The 11,766-nt window shown below is 35.6% G+C and overlaps 1 protein-coding gene across 1 annotated transcript in view; it reads left to right on the forward strand.

Annotated features, from left to right (window-relative positions):
* Positions 1-6,912: 6,912 nt before the first annotated feature.
* The window catches only part of LOC107745986 (alpha-1,6-mannosylglycoprotein 6-beta-N-acetylglucosaminyltransferase A-like), a 77,605-nt gene continuing 72,751 nt past the window's right edge, over positions 6,913-11,766 (forward strand). Inside the window, exon 1 of the mRNA XM_016560018.1 lies at positions 6,913-7,059. The gene's annotated coding sequence lies outside the window, so the exon portion shown is untranslated. The remainder of the gene's footprint in view (positions 7,060-11,766) is intronic.

Below are 11,766 nucleotides of genomic sequence, written 5' to 3' on the forward strand. Positions count from 1 at the left end.
AGAATGCGAGCAGCGCTTCCTTTATTATCACTAAAAGCTGACATCTCAGTTCATCGTTATCTCATAAAGCTCTGTTATAACACAACCCAGCAAGCAATTTTGCGTTTATCAAGGGCATGTTATCACACTTAACATTAAAACATTACGGATAAATGACAACATAAAAAAAAGCTTTGCTTACATGATGGAATATCATACATCTCACAAGTTATTTTGCCAAAAAATGACATGAAACCAAATTCAAGGCTATTTGGGCTAGAAGGGTTACACATAGCCGGACTATATCGGGTCTATACTTAACCGAGACGTTGAAATGACGGTTATTGCTTGCTGGGTACCTACTACAATTCACTTTTTAACTCAAAAATATATATTACAAAATCTACAATGTTATAATGCTACTTTAATGTTTTGTTTTACGTCTTTAGGATAGCTGTCTGACGGCTGAACGAAGAAAATAAATCCTCTCAACCAAAACAAAACGGTGCAATTACACACAAACGGAGCGGATCGTTCCACACGAAAAATGATTTTTCCTCTCCAAACCATTCGATTATCTGTGTTTTTTGTTCTGTCACTGTCATTCTGTTACACTGTGGAAGCTTCTGTCACGAAAACAAATTCCTCGTATGTGTAAACATACCTGGCAATAAAGCTCATTCTGATTCTGATTCTGATTCTGTGTTAGTGCATTCAGTGTTTCAAACAGGTGAACAGCATCTCTTTCTGTATCCGTCTTCGTCTGAGAGACAAGAGAGAATATACAGCAATTTCACTGATTTGGACAATAATTTAACTCGAACCACCTTGATTATCTGTCTCAAACAGACATCTTCTCTTCTCTTCGCCTCGCAACACTGAGGTTATTCTATCTGTTCAAGACAAAACTACCCTCACCAGAATTATTTCTATTCCATTCAATTCAAGCCCCTCGTTCTATTATGTTCTCCTCTTTCATCTTGTCCTTCATGTGGTTTCATATTCATCATCAGAATTTTTCCCCCTTCAAATCCGTCTTGTAAGAAGGAGAACTCTGCCCCGAAAGCAGCTGGTTTTTGGCGGAGTGTGAAGAGCCTTATCAGACCACTTTCAAAATATGACAGCTTCAAAAAGTTCCCCTCTCTCTGTCTCCCTCGCATGTCTCTGTTTAAATCCTCTTTTCTGTTGGACTCTTGTGCTGGGATTTTGCACCTTCCTCTGCATTCTGGGCAGAGCACCATGTTGTCTTTGTTTTATTTGAATCGTGTTCATTTGGGTCGTCCATCCTTCTCAGATTAGTGCTGGACCGCTGCATGTAAGGGACACATACTGAAACGTGCCAGATACCGCTGAATAAAGGGCCACATCTGAAATATGCACTGTATACCCTTTTTTTAATTAAAATAATTTGTACAAATATATTTATTTAAAAATGTATTTTTAAATTTTGTAAATTGTATTTTAATATTTTTTATTAAAAGTTTTTTATTTTGTTAGTGTTTTGTTAGTTATTTTGAAAATGTTTTAAATTTTATTTTTTCATTAAAACGTTATTTTCTGTTTTCATATTTAATTAAAAACTATATTTTAATTTTATTATTAAACATAGCTTATATATATACATATATATATATATATATATATACACTGTAAAAAATGACCGTGAATTTAACGGTAAAAGACTGTAAAAATGCTACATATTTAAATATTTTTATTTCAAATGGACATTTGTAATTTTTTCATTAAAATGTTATTTTGATTTTTCATATATATTATTTTTATTAAAATTAGTGATTTTATGTTTTTTAATGTTTATTAAAATTTGTATTTATTTATATTTTCATTAAAATTTTATTTGTCATGTTTTTATATATATTTGTTTTAATATATATTTGTCAATTGTATTTTTATATTTTCAATTAAAAACAGTATTTTTATTTTTTAATTGTATTTTTTATATATATTTTTACTAAAATAGTATTGTAATATAGTATTTTTATATAGTCTGTAAAATAGTGTGCAGTATGCAACGCTAAATATTTTCTAGCCAAAACATTGCTGTGTAAGTTACACACTGCAAAAATAGTAGCAAAATTCCTTGTTAGTGTACTGCCACTTGTGAACCAAAAAGAGAGAGAGAGAAACGGAACCGCTTTAATAAGGCAATTTGTATCTGTAAAAGGAAACGTATGTTGATGAAAATGTGTGCCTGCATGTGTGTGGGAACACATCCCTGCACTCAATAACCCTTTGCTTCCACTAAACCAAGCGTGAGCATAGAGGATGTGTAAGAATCCTTTCATATTAAACCAGAAACTGAACAGAAATGTGTGAAGTGAAATAACATTCATATGAAAATCGCGAAGCGTCAACAATGGAGTATGTCAAGTGAATGATTAATTTTTTGAAATTGTTTCTGAAATGTTTGCATGAGACAGTACCTGAATATATTTTCCCCCTTCAGAGATCTTCACAAAAGTGTTGTTATGGGAACCAGCAAAAAGTGTTCCTAAAAATCTGAGTCGAATTTTTAACTTCACGCTGAACTTGCTTAATTACTTTTTTGGGGTTACTTAATAAATATTCAGGGTTGTGTTTGCAACCCCACAGAAATGAAAAATCACAAATGACGTCTATATAATATCTCAAGTGTTGCTCTTCAACTACAAGGAGATTAAATGAAGAGCACATGGACAGTCTCATGCTTCTTAGATGTGAAGTACTAGAAAATACTGTTTAAAATCTCCACTGAAACAGAGGTTTGCCTAACGCAGTTTACCTCAGTATTTCACGTTAATTCACTGTTAAGGTTCAATAACGACTCGCCAGAGGAGCTAACTTGCATTAAAGGGCAGCAGAACGTACAAACGTGTTCCTCGGTTTAACTAAGGTTTATTTCGTCTAATATAGGTGACCTTAACTTACTCACCAGGCGATGTTATCAGCCTTTTGGCGGCATTCCGGCCGTCAGTCAGAAAAAAGGCTCCAACTACCAACATAAAAAATGACATGATGAATAATGTTAGTTTGCTGTTAACAAGTGAAAACATCTTAAAATATCGCAGTTTTGCATAAAACAGAAATAATATACTAACCTTTTGTCGAGTTAATGGCGCATTTCTCTTTTGTCCTTTTACGGCCACTTCCACCAAACAGTGAAAAAATAACTCCCTTGCCATTGGTCCGTTTTTCGCGGGCAAGTTCACTACTGTAAATTGATTTACAGTAGTGAGGAAATACAGTAGTGACCGTATATTTTCCCATAATCCTTTGCTGTTTACAGTAAAATACTGTATACACATTTTACAGTATCTTACTGTGCATATTACAGTATAATACTGTTCAAATTACAAAAATCGGTTACAGTGTTCTAAAAATAACACCTGTAGAATTTCAGAAAGATCTCAAAGTGTGCTCAGATTTGTCAAGGTACCAGAGTCTGCAATCAAAAGTCAGAGATCTTACTATGAACTCATGAACACATTTCCCATCAATTAATGTGCTCTATTTTTATTTCTCCAAAGGAATTTTAGTAGAAACATCTAAAACAAAATGGATATCTCATAAGCTACAAAAGAGCAGCTTCTGAGCAATAACATTTTCTGTTTTATTCCTAATTTGATGCTGATTTTCTCACTCAGCAGGGAACAAAAACATGAATGATCTCTTCAACATCTCAGTTGCTTCTCATAGATTGAAATGAGATTAAATGGAGAGACAACTGAGAACTCCACATAAGTTTCATGCGTCTTAGATGTTTCTTCTAAGAAAACCCACCTCTAGTGTTTCAGAAAAATCTCAAACTGTGCTCAGACTTGTCAAAGTAATGTCTGCAGTCAAAAGTGAGAGATCTCACTATGAACTCATAAAAACTGATTTGATCTATTTTTGTTTCTCCAAAAAGGATTTTCAGAAGAAACATCTAAAAATGAAGTGGATACTTAAATGAGATCCCCATTATATCTCCTGAGCTACAAAAGAGCAGCTTCTGACCAATAACGTTTTCATTCTTTATTCCTAATTCGGTGCTGATTTTCACACTATTGTGGGGAACAAAACATGAATGAGGTATCTTTAATATCTCAGTTGCTTCTCAAACATTGCATGAAGTTCTTCCAAGAGTGAATAATCTAAGCTGTCGTCCATGTCAATTTTAAAGCTCTCCACTCATACTGTACGTCAACAATTTTATTTTTCCTGAGGACTTTTATGCATAAAACAAAGCTGATACTTACAGAGAACTTCTTTAAGTCTCCTGAGCACTAAAACAGCAACCTATGAGCAATAAAATGCTCCTCAGTGGTGTTCAGTGTGCCAAGAGAAAGCCCGGGAGGAGAGATTGATTTCAATGTAACTTTAGCCCTCAAATGTGAATAATCTATTAAATTAAATAGAACTGGTTTTACATTTAGGAAAAACTGAAGATATTCAAACTTTAAGATGACCGACAGGAACATTTTATTAGCATTTTATGAGATCTTTTACCGTGCAAGTGTGCACAATCTGCTTGACTTAGAATCACCCAAGTGCTCACTGTCCATTTCCATAGCAACAAACCCACCAAAAATGGCCCAGTTCCTTCAGTCCTTTACTGTAAACAACGCAGGAAGCTTATCTGAAATGCACAGACACACTTTGAAGACATGCACACTGATCAGAAACTACCAAATATACATGAGGAGAATTTCAGAGTCTCAGAGTTTAAAGGCAATTTCCATGTTTTGCATATCTGATTGTAACACATGAAAAAAGAAGACATACAGCTTTGTGCAAACTTGTTCAAGTAATGGATTCATGTTAAGGATCTGTTCTGAGACGCCCTCTAAGCACACTGCACACAGAATGATGGGATGTCCGTGAATGGGGCTGTAATTTCCTGTGAAATTATGCTTTCGCAGAACTTGTCAAGAAAAAGACAAGAGTGTTTCTTCATGCTGAAAGGAAGTGAGAGAGGAATAGAATTTGATGAATAGAGAGAAAGAATGAGAACTTAGTTTGCTTCAGTGACTTTTCAGCAAATGTCTTTTATTTCTACAGTCTGTAAATTTTGTCCTTGTCTTATGAAATTCATCAAGGAACATTGGACATCCACTATGTATTGTGAAGAAAAGGCTGAATTTTTGGACCATTAAGTACTTGTATCAATGTTATTTTTGAATAGGTTTATTATTATTATTATACATTTTTGTAGAGTTCTGTAGTTTCAGAAAGATCTCATGATTTGTCAAGGCAGAGTCTACAACCAAAAGTCAGAGATCTCACTATGAACTACTAATAACTGATTTAATCTAATTTTGTTCCCCAAAGAAATTTTCGGAGAAACATCTAAAATGAAGTGGATACCTACATGAAATCTCCATTACACCTGAACTACAAAAGAGCAGCATTTTCATATTTTTTTTTATTTTATTGTTTCGAATTGCTGATTTTCTCACTCTGCAGGAAAAGAAACAAAAATGAGATCAACTGTATTTGTGAAGAAAAGACTGAATTCTTGAACCATTACGTACTTTTCATAGTATAGCCTATCAATGTTCTTTTTGAATAGATTTTTTTTTTCAAAAGCACTTCTGTTCCGTTGAATTTTTCTCAAAGAAGCAGCACTTCAGCTTGAATTTTCTGTCAAAGCATGAATGTACGTTCAAACTGGCGTCATTTTAAGCCCAAAATTCAGTCCTAAACGGATTCCAAAGTTTGTTTCACTCCAAAATACATATTCATTAATGGTTTACTCATGGCGTTCAACCAAAACGTGACATTCCACTGAAGAAAGTTCCTTGTGGTTTTGGTATGAGTAATGAATATTAACAAATTCCTTCAGAAATCAGCCAGCATGGTGTTATAGCTACTTTTAAAGCGAATTTTGCTCTCGTTATATTTTATTGGTTTCACAAGATTGACTTTAATCGTCATATTTAAAGGACAAACCAAATCAGCTTTTGAACTGCAAGTTCATTTAAAGTCCAATAGATGGCAGAATACACCAACACTTCGTAATCTACCCCAAAATCTGTCAAAATCAACATTAAATGGATAGTTCACCTCAAAATCATTCTGTTAATATTTACTCACCCATACATAGTTACAGGTCCGTATGGCTTTCTTTATTTTGCGGAATACAAAAGGGCAAATTCTGTAGAATGTCTTTTAACGACAATGAATGGTAACTGAAGATGTCACGTCCACAAAACCAACATAAAAGCAGTCCTTATAGCTATATTTCAAGTTTTCAAAAGTCATACGATAGCTTTGTGTGAGGAGCAGACCGATATCTAGGCCTACGTCATATTCTCTGATAATCTTCCCCTCAAGTGGGCGGTTGACCGTTGAACTTGAAACCGGACTAGTGAGTTGAACTCGACAACACGGGTTAATTCACTTTTAAAGAGTTATTCATTGCAGAGATTCGACTCAAATGAATCTTTCATTCACAAATCAGCCACTTTTCTAATGTAAGCTTAGGAACGGTACATGACACAATCGATATAGTGTTAAAAATGTCGATATTCGCCTGAATAACACTTTTATTATTGTGAATTTATCATTTTGAGGCATTTTCTCAGTCACTTGATTTTTCCTTTCTCTTTGGAGTGTTACAAGCTCTTGGTGCATAAAGAAGATCTGTAAAGTTGCAAAGACTAAAGTCTCAAATCCAAATAGATATTCTTTATAAAAGTTAAGAGTCAACCACGCCTACCTAAAACGGCTCTTTAGTTTTGGCGTCCAAAACATTTTGTAAGATTAAGATTAGTTATGTTATTTGTATCAATTGATAAAATAATTTAACTAATTAAACACACACACACACACACACACACACGTGACGATCTACAAAGTTAGGGACCCTTCGAGAGCGCTGAGTGGGATTTTACGCTTTTCAATCACATAGGTAAAATCGCCACGCTCCCTGAGGTCTCCTGTGCGTCTCGACGCTCTTTGTGTTCAATGTGATCAGACAGCGAAACGAAACACACCGACCGTTGTCAGGTGCCTGGAACCACACCGACGCCGATCACAGCGCAAACACCGGCTTTTCTACAGCCTTTAACATTCATATCACCACCTTAAATCTTTAATCAGGTTAGTGTTTGTTTGGTTTACCTACTACAAGCGTACGAAATGAAAGCAGGGCGCGCTTGGTGCGTTGCAGTCCACTGCGGAACACGCGCATATGTGTTATACGTCTTTATTTGTGTTATTTATACACTAAAATCTATCGATCACAAACGCATTAGGTGTTTAATCTTTGATTTGATTATAAATTTACAAATAAGCCTTACTGCAACATAATGTGGCTCTTCTGTCTTAAAGTGATGGTAATACAGTCGTACTTTGATGTAGACCGTGGTACTGACATTGTACTCCAAGGTACTTTTAAGAATACCATGGTACTGCAAAGGTACATGTTTAAAAAGCCATGGTAGAACATGATATTATGTCCAAACCATGTTACATGTCAGTGCTTTTTAGATCAGGCTATACCATTAGAATGCCATGGTAAATGTATCAAAACAAGTTGTACTTTTTTGTACACAAACAGGTACTCTTCTATTAGCATGTTTTTGACATGTACTGTTGTATTTTTTTAGTTATCTCGTGTAAATACCATGGTAATAGGTGTTTACACGAGTTAAATACCATGGTAATAGGTATTTCCATGGAACTAAATAATTATCATAATATGATAATAATTTAGCTCCATGAAAGTACAGTATCTCACAGAAGTGAGTACACCCTCACATTTTTGTAAATATTTTATTATACCTTTTCATGTGACAACACTGAAGAAATGACACTTTGCTACAATGTAAAGTAGTGAGTGTACAGCTTGTATAACAGTGTAAATTTGCTGTCCCCTCAAAATAACTCAACACACAGCCATTAATGTCTAAACCGCTGGCCACAAAAGTGAGTAAACCCCTAAGTGAAAATGTCCAAATTGGGCCCAATTAGCCATTTTATCTCTGTGTTACAAGGTCTCAGGTGTGAATGGGGAGCAGGTGTGTTAAATTTGGTGTTATCGCTCTCACTCTCTCATACTGGTCACTGGAAGTTCAACATGGCACCTCATGGCAAAGAACTCTCTGAGGATCAGAAAAAAAGAATTGTTGCTCTACATAAAGATGGCGTAAAGTGTCATTTCTTCAGTGTTGTCACATGAAAAGATATAATAAAATATTTACAAAAATGTGAGGGGTGTACGCACTTCTGTGAGATACTGTATGTTAAAATGTAATAAGTGTCTTTGTCAAGGGTACAGTCACTACAGTGGCGATAGGATCAACCTTATGGGGTTCAAACCTACAACCTTTGGATTGCCAGCCTAGGCCTTTAACCATTAAGCTACATTAGAATTTGGAATATTAGTGTAGTTATTTAAAATGGTTTAATTTTGGAGTAGTTTAGTGTAGTGGTTAAAGAGCTGAGGTGATAAAGAGAAGGTTTTGGGGTTGAGTCCCAAAAGTGCCAGTTGATGAAGCCTTTAGACCACAGTTCAGAATGTAATGCATTAAAGAGGTTTTTAAGTTGTCATATTGTCAGTTATGAAGAATAACTGGCTCTTCTGCATCATATATCACTGTCTATGTGTTTCGCAGATCACTGCATAATTTTATAATGTGTGCAGTGTTTTATAAACGTAATATTGATGCGTTTAGTCTTCTGTCCCGCCACAGAAAGTCCGACAGTAATCTGGTTAATTTCAAACAAAGTCAGTATACGTTTGGTTCGCTTCAAAGTTGCCGTTCAACTTTCATTGTTAGTGCATACTTTTCAATACTTTTTATCGCTGTTCAGATACAAAGTGAAATTTTTTCTGTGACAGATTCAGTTGATGGCTATTAATTATACCATCTCATTCATGTCCACAGCATGAAATTTAATACGTCACAAAAATTTTAATGCCTAAGGTTAAGGGTTTGTTCAAATCCTTAGCCGTAATTGCGCGCAACAGTAATTGCTAGCCGCAGCTTGCCTCAGAACACAAAATTCCCTGATGTTAAAACTGAACTGACTTCACAGGATGGAGAAACACCAATAACTGGCACAACGTCCATGTTGTAACAGGCTCAGAAATGTCCTTTGTGTTTTGAAGTGTTTTATTTGCCACATATATCTTTATAATGTCCTGTTCCTGGGCTGTGCTTGATCTCATGTGTGATGGTCTGTAAATAGACCGTCAGTTCAGTGTAAATCAAGAGTCTAATCTGTGGTATCAATGAATAGCTGTTGACCTTGGCCATTCGTTTCAAGTCGATTGCCCCCGCTTCGACTACACTGGCTACTTTTCCACCCTGTTTACTGTAAGCTTTCTTTATGTTCATACCTCTTGAACTTGTATAAGAGAAGCTTTATGTGAGTTAATTTGTGGAACGGATGTGGGTTGCGTTGGGTTGGTGAAAGCCGTGGGTGTGAATGATATAAATAGTGACTCTCTTCCAGGTAACAGAAGATAGTCTATTTCACCAGTTCAGGAGGTTTGATGTGTTTTAAGCGAGCAAATGACATTCAATAAGAATTATTCATTTATGAGCTTTACCTGGTTTTTAACGGCAACTTGTTTTGATGGATTTCACTGTGGGCATTGACATGAGACTGTCAGTCGGCTTTTATGTTGATGTCTAGATTAAATAGTTGAGCTGACGTTTATTGACATTGTCTTGAAAACCTGAGCAACAGCAAAACGTTTGCACAGGAAAACACCTCTTACATTTTTTTTTCAGAACCTGTTTTCAGAAAAATAGTTTTGGTAGAGTTAAAGGGATAGTTCAGCCAAAAATGAAGATTTACTCTCAGGCCACCCAGTATTTAGATGAGTTTGTTTCTTCATCGGCACAGATTTTGAGAAATTTAGCATTATATCACTTGCTCACCAATGGATCCTCTGCAGTGAATGGGTGCCGTCAGAATGAGACGTCCTCTATTCATAATACTGCTTTCTCCAGTAAAAAAGGTGTCTAGTCTGAATCAGGAGAGGAATATGCACAAATTAAGCTCTGTTTGCAAGCAAAAGGAGTTTTAAACAAATAGGTCAGTGGATTTTGATGTGAGACGACAATAGGGGATGGACTTTTTCACTGCAGGAAGCATTATTATGGATTATGGACACATATTTTGGCCAGAAGTTATGGTTTAAAGTAGGGCTGTGCAAAAAATTGAATGCGATTTTCATGCTCATCTCGTCAGTAAAGCCAGTTCTGTGATTAGTAGTAAATCTCCAGCACGTGCTTTCAGATGCGATTATGAACGCGATTTTGCGTAGCTTGTCAGTGATCTAAGGCTCTGTGTAGTAAATGCCGTTCCATCTGAAAGCACGTGCTGGAGATTTACTACTAATCACAGAACCAGCTTTACTGACGAGATGAGCATGAAAATCGCATTCGATTTTTTGCACAGCCCTAGTTTAAAGTTAAAACGCCTTAATGGTGGGTTTGTTTCTTACAAACATGCAGCTTTTCTGGAGTCATTCTGGAGTCAAGTCAACATTTCTCATTTGTATGTTCAAAATTTTGTAATTTGTAATCTCATAACATTATTTATTGCAGTTGTACTTTTGCAGTGTAAATTATTTAATTTGATTGGTAACAGCCCTGTAGTGTATTAAATTTCTTGATCAATTGTAAGAATTTGACATGAAAGATGACGCATTTAATAAGGTAAAAAAATATTGGCCTTTATAAAGGTAAATGACATCCTTTGGTAAATATTAAAAACATGCAGATTTAAGTATGTAAAAGCTGACAGAAAACTGATGAAAATATATTGCTTCTGAATAAATTGTTTACACCACCAAAAATCTCAGTGATGCGACACTTTTGTGGGAATATTTTGTATGGGATATTGTCTGCTGATAAGAAAAGTTCACTGTATATTGTATTAACAAATAGCATTTTTGACAGCGATGACATTTTGTTGTCTTTTTACATTTAAACACGTTAAATATTACATATACGTATGTAATATAATGTGTATTTCCATCACAGGCTTGGTCTTAAATTTCACATAAGGTGGTATTAAAAAGGTCTTAAAAAGTCTTAAATTTAACTTGTTCATATCTGTAGACACCCTGGTGATGTAATGTTAAATTTCTCCAAATCTGTTCCAATGAACAAACAAGCTCATCTACATCTTGGATGGCCTGAGGATGAATACATTTTCAGCAAATTTTTATTTTTGGGTGAACTATTCCCCTAAGACTAGTCTACATGTCCCAAAATGCATTTCTGTGGCAGTTACATTTGAAAGCTGGAAGCGGTATCTTAAAAAACGCCTGAAGATGTCAATTTTAATTATGTAATGACTTCTGAACATATTTTTTGGACACTAACATTCACACATTCAGAATATTTCCGCAAGAGAATTGCTCTGACAGCAGGCCTCAGTGGGGGTAATTTCTTCTGCGTGTGTAGCTCCGGAAAAGGCCCTTTTTTCAAGGCACCCCTGAAGTGCCTTGAAACACGCAGCATTATTCTATGTGGTGACGTAATTTCAACTGAAACTGGAAGAGAGGGCGGGACATATCGAGCAACCCCGCCCCCTTTTTAAATTAGCCAATAGCGTTTTGTTTATATCTGCACTGGTCAGAGGGAGCCGTTGAACTCGGTCAAGCCGTATTTGACAGCCACAGTCTAATAGATTACCCCCTAGATTCAATATGAAACTCTTAAGTAAAACAAAATAGTCTACATCTGCTCCGGCGGTGAAACAATGGCAGACTGATGACAGCTCGCTCAGGGCGGGTCTAAGGTAAGACACCAGTCCAGTCTGTGCTGAAACGCTACTGTCAAT

Source organism: Sinocyclocheilus rhinocerous, unplaced genomic scaffold (assembly GCF_001515625.1).
Source record: "Sinocyclocheilus rhinocerous isolate Xijiao unplaced genomic scaffold, SAMN03320098_v1.1 scaffold1339, whole genome shotgun sequence".
In the NCBI taxonomy this organism is placed as follows: domain Eukaryota; kingdom Metazoa; phylum Chordata; class Actinopteri; order Cypriniformes; family Cyprinidae; genus Sinocyclocheilus; species Sinocyclocheilus rhinocerous.